The sequence below is a fragment of the Peromyscus eremicus genome, chromosome 7 (assembly GCF_949786415.1).
Source record: "Peromyscus eremicus chromosome 7, PerEre_H2_v1, whole genome shotgun sequence".
Taxonomy (NCBI): Eukaryota; Metazoa; Chordata; class Mammalia; order Rodentia; family Cricetidae; genus Peromyscus; species Peromyscus eremicus.
In genome coordinates, this window is record NC_081422.1 from 93,674,463 (window position 1) to 93,684,574 (window position 10,112).

A 10,112-nucleotide genomic window follows, 5' to 3' on the forward strand; every position below is an offset into this window, starting at 1 on the left:
GTGCAAAAGGCTCACGGCACCCAGTGACAGTTCTGAGGTTCAGGGACCGCAAACAGCACGTGGACAGGACAGGGCAAATCCACGGTCTTTACCCAAGGGAAGATGCGTAGGTAGATGGGTGGGCAGGTGGATCGATGGACAGACAGATGGATGGGTGGGTGAATGTATAGATGGCCATACAGATAGGATATCTGTAAACCAAGCCACTGAGAAGTTGAAGAATGCAAAACCGCCCATTCTATTCAACACATGACTGTGAGTGGTTTGTGTGGGACAGGGTAAGGGGTGAAAGGAAAGAATTTTGAAACGATGAGCAAATTCCCTAGTGGAACAGGCTAACCTGATGGGCAATATGTGCCCTCTCTACAAAGGTCCAGGTGGAGCCAAAGCTGTCACAGAAGGAAGGACTCCTCTGTGAAAAGCTTCCTAGTCTTTACACAGGGGTCAGCTTCCCACTGGGGCCGTATCTGTCCACTGACAAACTGTTATTAATCTTTACCTTTAAAATATACTTTTTAGCCGGGCAGTGGTGGCGCATGCCTTTAATCCCAGCACTTGGGAGGCAGAGGTAGGCAGATCTCTCTGAGTTCAAGGCTAGCCTGGGCTACAGAGTGAGTTCCAGGAAAGGCGCAAAGCTACACAGAGAAACCTTGTCTCGAAAAAAACCAATGTGTTGTGTGTGTGTGTGTGTGTGTGTGTGTGTGTGTGTGTGTGTATTTTTTAAAGTACTTTATTTTCTAGTAAAACCTTTTCTTTTTGTTTTATGTGTTTACTTATTTGCTTATGGGTGTGTGCATGTGCACACAGGAGTCAAGAGGACAAACTGTAGCAGGGAGTCTATCCTTTTACCATGTAGGGCCCAGGGTTGAACTCAGGTCAACAGGCTTGGCAGCAGGAACCTTTACCTAATGAATCATCTCACTGTTTTTCAGACAGTCTCTTGTAGCCCAGGCTGGCCTCGAACTTGCATATACCTTAGGATGACTTTAAGCTGGTCTTCCTGCTTCTACCTCAGGTGCTGGGGTTAGAGGTTATTACTACACCTGGCTCTTAATTTGAGAAAAATATCCATTAAAAAAAAAAAACAAGTCTGATATAATGCCTGCTTGTATTTTTTTTTAATAAAGCATAGTAACAACTACGTAACTATGCAAATAAGAGATCTGTCTGTACCACATCTTATTACCTCTCCCGTCATGATGAGAAATGGTTCTGCTGGGCGTGACTCTACACTAAAGATTCAGGAGGGCCTGCTGGGTCGGGATTCTGTTATTTGAGATGGCTACAACCCCTGATTATGCTCTTCTTCTTGTGGCCCTCTCTAGTCTCCCAGCATATTTCATCTGTGTATTTCATCTAATTCCCATGACAACCCTGGGCAGAGAAGCCACAGACAGGACCTACCCAAGCCCTCTAGACAGTCTCAGGGGACCAGGACTGAGCTTAGAGCTCCCTATCCTGCCCAGGTTAGCCCATCACTCCTTGTTGGAGAATCAACTCCATTCTTGGCGGTCTCCAAAATCTCACTAGTGGAACAATCCAAATACAAATTGTGACTTTCATCCATTGAGAGGAAGCTTCATGCCAGGCTCTCCAGACAGAGAATAAGCCCTTTTGAGACCCAATACATGTCACCTTAGCTGTTGAGGATGACCCATATTTTCATTTTGGCCATCTGGCTATCCTCAAGCCCATCTAATGAAGCTGCCAGGCACACAAAAGAACAAGTTAAAATTCACATGGCCACTCCATGACTCCTGTGAGAAGAATGCCTGAAGAAAATGATCTTGGAGCACATAGGCCAGCTGAAAGGTTCACTGGGGAGTGTGGGGTACGGAAGGCAAGCCAAGGAGGGCTGGTGAGATGACACTCTCAAGGAATAAGAATGCTACCTAGAGGACAAGAGACATCACTGTGGACTGCACAGCAGGGAGTGACGGGTTCAGCATGGCCTTTTGCTGTGGGATGTTCTATATGGCAAATGTGTTGCTAATAAATAAAACACTGTGTCAATAAATAAAGTGTGTCAATAAATAAAACACTGATTGGCCATTGGCTAGGCAGGAAGTATAGGTGGGACAAGGAGGAGAATAAAGCTGGGAAGTGGAAGGCTGAGTCAGAGAGACACTGCCAGCCACTATGATGAGAAACAGCTTGTGACGATGCCGGTAAGCCATGAGCCATGTGGCAAGGTATAGATTAATAGAAATGGATTAATTTAAGCTGTAAGAACAGTTAGCAAGAAGCCTGCCACGGCCATACAGTTTGTAACCAATATAAGTCTCTGTGTTTACTTGGTTGGGTCTGAGTGGCTGTGGGACTGGCAGGTGATAGAGATTTGTCCTGACTGTGGGCCAGGCAGGAAAACTCTAGCTACAGCCTTTGGCTTTGTGGTAACAACACAGCTCCCTTTCTCAGAGCCTCCCAGGGTAGGCTACAGGCTGAGGACTCATATCTTACCTCAGCCTGGTGGTAGTATCCCAGCCTCTGTCCTTTCAGGCTGCTCTAGAGAAGAACAGAACCTGGCTGGGGACACACACCAGTCTCCAAAAACCATTGCCAAAGCAATGGGCCTTAGACCAGGAGGGTCAATCCGTGGCTCATTTTCAGAGACTCATAACTGCCCCAAGTCATATGCTCTGACTGCTAACCTTGTTAACATGATGAGATTCCAAATCATCTAAGAAGCTAACCTCTGGGCATGTCTGGGAGGGTGTTCTGGGACATGTTTAATGTAGTGAGGATTACCTGCCCTGAATGCAGGCAACACCATGCCATGGGCTGGTGCCCCTGAACTAACTGAAAGAGGAGGCGGCAAGTGAAAGGCCAACATTCCTCTCTCCTACTCAGGTGCAGTGTGACCAGCCATCTCCTGTGCTCAGCATCCCAACTAGAAACACTCTCATCAACATCTCCGTCGGGAGGGGCTGTATTCCCAAACTGTCAGTCAAAATGAACACTTACATATGTTGCTTGGTCAGGCATTTTGTCACAGTGACAAGTGACATAACCAACACACACGCTCCACTCTGCACATCAATGTCTTCTGACGTTCTCATACACACATTTTAAAAAAGCAACGTCTCCAGATCAAGAAAACCACGACACTAAACTCCAGAGCCTCAGCCTCCTTGGCCACCTGTCCCACACAACAACATGCTGCAAGTGTACAAGATCTCACAAGAGCCTGGGGTGTCTTCGGCAGATCTGAGCCTTGCTGAGCCTCTTGTTATTGGAGTTTTGCTACTTGCAGCCTGATGCATCCCTGAGGATTTGGACCATAGGGCCTAGAGGCATCATATGAACTATGAGATAAGGCTTCAGAGTCTATCAGCAAAGTGCTCTGCTCTGCACCTGTATAATGGGCACCTGCTAGGTGCTCCAAATTGCAAGGAGCTCCCATCCAGTTCCTTCATTTTCCCCACCCCTCTATAAAGATGATGATACTGTATAGCTGGCTCATGCCCGCACTCAGACCCTCTAAACATTACAGCGCATTCCAGCTTTGCACAAGGACCTAATGCCCACTTCGTACTGTTTGTACAAACTACGCAATGCTCAGGAGCAGTGTATCTTCAGGTACTTCCAGGGTGGCACATTGCTCGGGGTATTTCATTGGTAGACAAGATTATAATGACAACCACATGGGTCGAATATAGCATAGAGCTCACAATTTCCTGAGAACTTGGTAGATCCAGGAGGCTGGTAAACACGTCATGTTAGGACCAGTCGCCCAAAGGACTCAATTCATTAAAGTCCTCCCCAGTCCCAGACGATCACTGGAGATCAGGGACCAACCTGGGAAAGGTGAGGTGGATTTGTCACTTTATAAAAGAGTGTGAAATATCTGTGCCTAAAACTAGTAAAAGTTACATTTGTTACACACAAATCATAAATGCAGGCAAGTGTAGTGTTGCCTGCCTTTAAGCCCAGCACTCAGGAGGCAGAGGTAGGTAGATCTCAGTAAGTTCCAGGCCAGCCAGGGCTATGGAAATTGCTTTATGCAGGAGCAAGCCGACAGTTCTAGAAGGTAGTCAGTCACCTGCCTCCCCTGAGGGCCTTTCCTCTTCATAAGGCAATGTCAAGGTCACATCTGGGGGTGGCAGTTTCCATCAGAGCAGGGGACTTGCTTAACCTCCCACTGCAAAGAGACTGACCTTGAAACCCCACAGCAAGAGGGCCTCACACCACCCACCCTGGCAGAGAAAGGCCAAACCGTGCCATAAACCACAGACAGAGATACTGCCTGCCTGCTGGGTAGTGTGAGCAGACCCATGAGTAAACACCGCGGCCTGAGCAGGGACATGCAATTTACAGGAAATTAGGAGATTTACGGAATGTTAGCAGCTCAAATTTCTTCTCTGGGAAAAGGGACAGGAGAAACTCTGAGAACTGCCTCAGTGAAAGAGCTTTGTTCAGAGCTAAGCCCTGACATGTGCCAGTTATTAATATACACAGCCGCCACCTCACACTTCAACCCACCACCGCAGGATGCGGGGACTGCTGCGCTATAAATGCACAACCCAGTCTGCACTAGCCTTAAAACTCAGCACCGTAGACCCCCCACTCATAACAGGCCAGAACAGACACGGTGTTGAAAGCACAGACTTCGGCACAGTCCTGGGTAGGTTGTCTGTCCACTTACCCTTTTCTGGATACCACCATAGTAACATCTTTCTGTCGGCGCCCTGTCTGAAGATGGGCAAATCCCCATCAAGTACCCAGTAAGCTTTGCTTTTAAGTGTTCTGTTTACTCCTTAGTCCAGGCAGACCTCTAGAGGCCACAGTTCTGAGCCCCACCAGTCTACTCTTTAATTTGGTCCAAAGGAGCAAAAACCATTGTAGCCCAAGGAGGTTCCCCACCACCAGGGGCTGTCCCAGCACTTAGGTCAGAGCCCAGGTGAAGTTGTCTTTGTCCCCTCTCCAGACTGCTTTGCCCCAAGCCCCAGGCTACCTCAGCTCTGCAGGGGTTTCTAACTGGATGTCAAGAGCCCACGCAGATGCTCACATCTGCTCTTCTAGACAGTCTTCCTGGATCTCCTACCCTTGAGTAGGGTCTCTTGAGTTCGCCCACTGACCACACTGGGCTGTCACTCAGTTTGTGCCCCTGCCTTCCTGGTGGGACAGGAGTTGGCATTGAGCTTGACATACGGTGGGGCACCGGGCCGCGTCACTTTAGCGTGAGCGCAGGCCCCAGTTGTGATCAGAGCCGCAGCAACCCGAACCCGGGGCGCAGTAAAGAGTTGTTTATGAAGCAAGTTGCCTTTCATTATCCACATGAACGTACCACCCCTCCGCAGATCCCTACCCTGGTTAACGCCATTTTAAGCCAGGAGAGCCCCACCAACCCGCCGCCCACCTCCCCGCCGAGTCCTTACCCGGGCAGCCGAGGAACCCCGGGGTGACTACAATCAAAGGAGTCTGTTTGACCGGTGGCCAGGCCCTCCCCAGCGAGGTCGCGGTGGCTAGCGACTTTACCGCGCACCGCTACGCTGGGGTGGCTGGTGGGGGGCAGAGGCCACCCACAGCCAGAGCCAGGCACCCGGGTGCAGCGCAGCACGGCGAGCACCGAGCGGGCCACACCGCCGGCCACACCTCCAGCCCCGGAACAAAGCGCCGGCCGGCCTCGTCCCCGCGCGGCTGCCGGGCCGCTCACAGCGCGCTCGGGCCGGGGCTGGGCTCCGGCTCTCGGCCGCCGCCTCCTCGCTCGTACCGGGAGGAGGGAGCGCCGCGCCCGCGCCCGCCGGGCCCCGCGCCGCCGACTGACGGCTCCGCGCCAGCCAGCCCGGCCGCCGCCGCCGCTGTCCCCGCCCCGCCACCGCCTTAAAGCGACCGCGCACCCCGCGCCTCGAGCGCCTTCCAGTTGGCCTCGACGACCCCAAAACGGCGCCACTGCGGGCGCTGGGACAGCTGGCATCGGGCAGGGTCCCTCGGCCTCACGTACTCACCGCACCGACCCGCAGCCCGGGCGCCGTGGCCGCCGAGCCTGGGACAACCTAATGGGAATTCGCCCCGGGCGACTTTAAAAGAGTCTGAGCTCCAACCTTTAACTCTCGGTAGTGGCCGCCAACTTTTGAGACCTGCGGATGCCTCCCTAGTCCTAGAGGACTCCTGTCAATAGCGTCCCCAGAACCCCAGGGTTCCGAGAGCCTGCTAGGTGGGAAGTTTCAGGCCTCAAAGTTCATGCCAATTTGCTAGCGACCCGGACAGGAGGACAGGAGGCGAAAGCCGAGTAACATTTCGCTGTTCCACTCGGTAGGAGTCACCCCCCACCACCCACCCTTTCACAAGACTTGAGATAGGATCACATAACGCTGAATGTACACTTTTAAATCGTGCATTTCAGTGGGGTTTTGGTATATTCACAAAGTTGTGCAACCATAGTTATCTCATTCCAGAACATTTTGGTCACTACCCTCTTTCCCCAATCAATAAAAACCTCTGTGGGTAGCCTTTCCTCATTCTCCCGCCTCCTAGCCTCTAGAAACCTCTAATCTGCTTTTTGGCCTCCATGGATTTGCCTATTCAGAACATTTTCTATAAATGGAGTCATACCACATGTGGTCTCTGTGACTGACTTCTTCCATGGTGTTTTCAGGCTGGATGTATGTGATCCAGTGTAGCAGAGCCTCAGACAGACTCGTCTCCCACGGATAGGAAGCATTTTGTTTAGCTATTCATCAATCGACGGTCCACTTTGGACTGTTCTGAATAAAGTGGCTAGAATGTATTATACAAGTCTGTGTAAACACGTTGATTCCTCTTGGATACACCTCCAGTGGAACTGCCAGGTCCTTAGGTAACACTTTTGGGGGGATGTGTCTGTTTCCAAAGCAGCCACAGCATTTTACTTTTCAACTACTGTCTCCACATTCTTCATGTGTGTGTGGACATGTACATGGGTGTGCAGGTGCTTAAGCATGCACACATATGCCTGTGGAGGACAGGACAACATTAGGTGTCGTTCTTTGGGTGTTATTCACCATTTTGCTTTGTTTTGACGTTTGGTCTGGAGGATTGTGGGTTTTGGTTTGGGTTTTATTGTTTGTTTTAAGGCTGGCTGGGCTGCAAGCCTAGGGGGTCTGGCTGTCTCTGCCTCCCTCCCCAGGTAGGGAAGGTCTGACGATAGACAGACGAAGCTTTTGCTCTGCTCTTGTTTTTGCCAACACTTGTAATTGTGTGTCTTTTAGGTGATAGCTAAAAGATAGCCGTGCTAGTCGGGGTGAAGGGGCCTCTTGCTCTAAGTCTCAAAGCTATTTCATGTTCTGTGTGTGTGTGTCTGTGTGTGTCTGTGTGTGTCTGTGTGTGTCTGTGTGTCTGTGTCTCTGTCTGTGTGTCTGTGTCTGTGTCTGTGTCTCTGTGTCTCTCTCTCTCTCTCTCTCTCTCTCTCTCTCTCTCTCTCTCTCTCTCTCTCTCTCCCTCTCTCTCCTGAGATAGGATTCTCTATTACCTCCATATCCACTTCAGGGTCATTTCTGAGGACATTCTTTTGTAAATGGGCCTTGATGACTTGGAGGTAGCTTTACACATTCTGACCTGCCTTACCATTTTGAGTGTTTCTCCTCACCCCAGGCCTCAGGGGACCTCCCAGCAGGCCAGACTGAGATTCTGCCTAGGGCAGGCTTCTGAGTATTTCTCCTCACCCCAGGCCTCAGGGGACCTCCCAGCAGGCCAGACTGAGCTTCTGCCTAGGGCAGGCTTCTGTTGGCCTCCCAGCCACCAACCATTTGGTGAGAGCCATGTAGTCCTTACATCCATACTCCCATCTGCTGCTCTCAAAGCCCAGGTGGCTTTCAAAAGGCCCAGGACATAGAGAACTCACCAGATGCCACTGAAAGTGTCTTTTACAGCAGAAGGGAGTAAATGAAGTGGTTGGACAGGGGCCTTGAAGGTCAGAAGTCCACCTTGACTGTGCATTTTGCCCTGACACTGCCCTTTTCTCTCATTTTTATTTGCCGCAGGCCTCAGGGAAGGTGGGCAGAGGGTGCTCCATAAGAGTGGAGTTATAGTTATCCTGTTTCCATATAGACATCCTTCTTGTGTCTCCCCAGAAATAGGACTTACATAGCTTAGTTGTTATATTCAGGAGAGTCTTCAATGGTGACTTTGGAGCATTCAGGTAGTGATTCAAGATGGATTATCTCATTTAGGCTGCCCCCCGCCCCTGCCACTGTCCATTGAAGCCTGAAACAAAGCTATGGCTTAGCTGCTGGTGAACAGTCTTTTTAGAATAGGGTGGCTGAGCAGCAAACGCAAGTTCTGAGAGTTCATTCAGGAGGAACTGATAGAGTACCCACTGAGTGCCAGGCTTGGAACAGGGACCTACCTTCCAATCGAGGACTAAGTGCTGTTGGAGAGAGATTTGCAGGGCTATGTGGGAGCCCAGAGAAGAGCACCCAGCCCAAGGTGCAGAGGGAGCAAGTGAGAGCTGATGAGCCAGGTCAGAGGTCAGAGATGGGGGTGGGGGTGGGAACTAATCCAACAGCTGGGCTAGAGACAAAGCCTTGTATACTTAGGCACGATTGAGCCGAAGCCTTTAAAAACGTTCCAGCGGATATGCATGGTTGATCAGGTGTGTCTGCAGCATGGCACACCAGACTTCTGGCCAAGAACCTAGATAGAGCACAGACCAGATTTCATGCCTTTAGGTCCAAGGCCAGCCAGTGGGCCAGGAGCCAGTTCCTGGAATAGAATAAAGGTCAGAGCTGCTGGGATGATACACAATGAGACCTCCCCAGTTAGTGACAAAGCAAGTGTGTGGCACTCACTGCCCCGGGGAACTCTGGATGCTGTGGGTCAGAACAGGCTGGAGGTAATGGTTCAGTGAGTAACCCAGAGTAGGCTGGGGCCTTCAGGAGTGGAAACCACCCATCCTCATTGCTCCGTCTTCCTGTAGACACCAGGCTTAGTGTGGTCTCTGGGGATAAAAGCAGCTCTGAGCCTCTGAGCACCCACATGTGATGTGCCACCTACTGGTTACGGTGATGGGTCTATGGACCTTCCAGGGGCCTGTGCAAGAAAGCCTTACCTGCCTTGGTCTAGACGTAAAGAGGTTGCAGGTCCATTCCCATGCAGCCTATGGCCCTGAAGATAACTTGTCCTGCCTACAAAGCCTGTACTCTTCCATGCATGTGGCCTGGACAGGCAGGTCACTTGTTAGCATTCGGTGCTAGAGAAGTAAAAAGATGAATAAGAAAACGGTCTTTGTTCCAGGTACCGTGTCTTCAGGCTGTGGCTAGAATTAAATCTTTTGGTGACCCAGAAGCATCCATCATAGGTTAGCAAAGGAGGTTTGTGGAGCCCCATACTAGTTAACCCTTAACTGGCTTTTCTGCTGGTGCAAGTTCAAGATGGTTCATTCTCCACTTACAATGTAGCATCAAGAACTGCCAAAATCAGCTTTCAGAGTTTCCATGGCTTTTGCCAATCACTATTCACCCTCTCCCCCATTAGGAGTGAAGCCTCACAAGAGTTTCTTTTGAGACTTTCACAATCCACCCCTCCCAGAGGTGCCCTCTTGCTCTTGGGGTATTCATATTCTACCCCTCCCAGAGGTGCCCTCTTGCTCTCTGGAGCCAGAAGAGCAGTTTCCCATGAATCTTCCCACTCACCACCAAACTTCTCCAAAGGGTTGCTCCTACTCAACTCATAGACATCTTTGTAGCAGTGTTTACCTTTTTTTCTTGAAACTTCTAGTCCAGTAACTTTCAATTTTAGGGGTTGCAAACCTGTAGGGAAAAATAGATCTTTGCATTGTGAATCGGAATACACACACTACACACACACGGAGAGAGAGAAAGAGAGAGAGAGAGAGAGAGAGAGAGAGAGAGAGAGAGAGAGAGAGAGAAAGTCTCCTCAAACAATAGTTATCTTTATTTTTTTTTAATTTAATTTAATTTTATTTTACAATATAATTTAATTCTACATATCAGCCACGGATTCCCTTGTTCTCCCCCCTCCCGCCCCCCCTCACCTTCCCCCGAGCCCACTCCCCATTCCCATCTCCTCCAGGGCAAAGACTGCCGTGAGGATTGAGATCAACCTGGTAGACTCAGTCCAGGCAGGTCCAGTCCCCTCCTCCCAGGCTGAGCCAAGCGTCTCTGCATAGGCCC

General features: G+C 50.4%; 1 protein-coding gene across 1 annotated transcript in view; it reads right to left on the reverse strand.

Moving 5' to 3' along the window:
* The window catches only part of Mras (muscle RAS oncogene homolog), a 51,334-nt gene extending 45,754 nt beyond the window's left edge, over positions 1-5,580 (reverse strand). The window contains exon 1 of the mRNA XM_059268438.1: positions 5,379-5,580. The gene's annotated coding sequence lies outside the window, so the exon portion shown is untranslated. The remainder of the gene's footprint in view (positions 1-5,378) is intronic.
* Between the last annotated feature and the right edge of the window lie 4,532 nt (positions 5,581-10,112).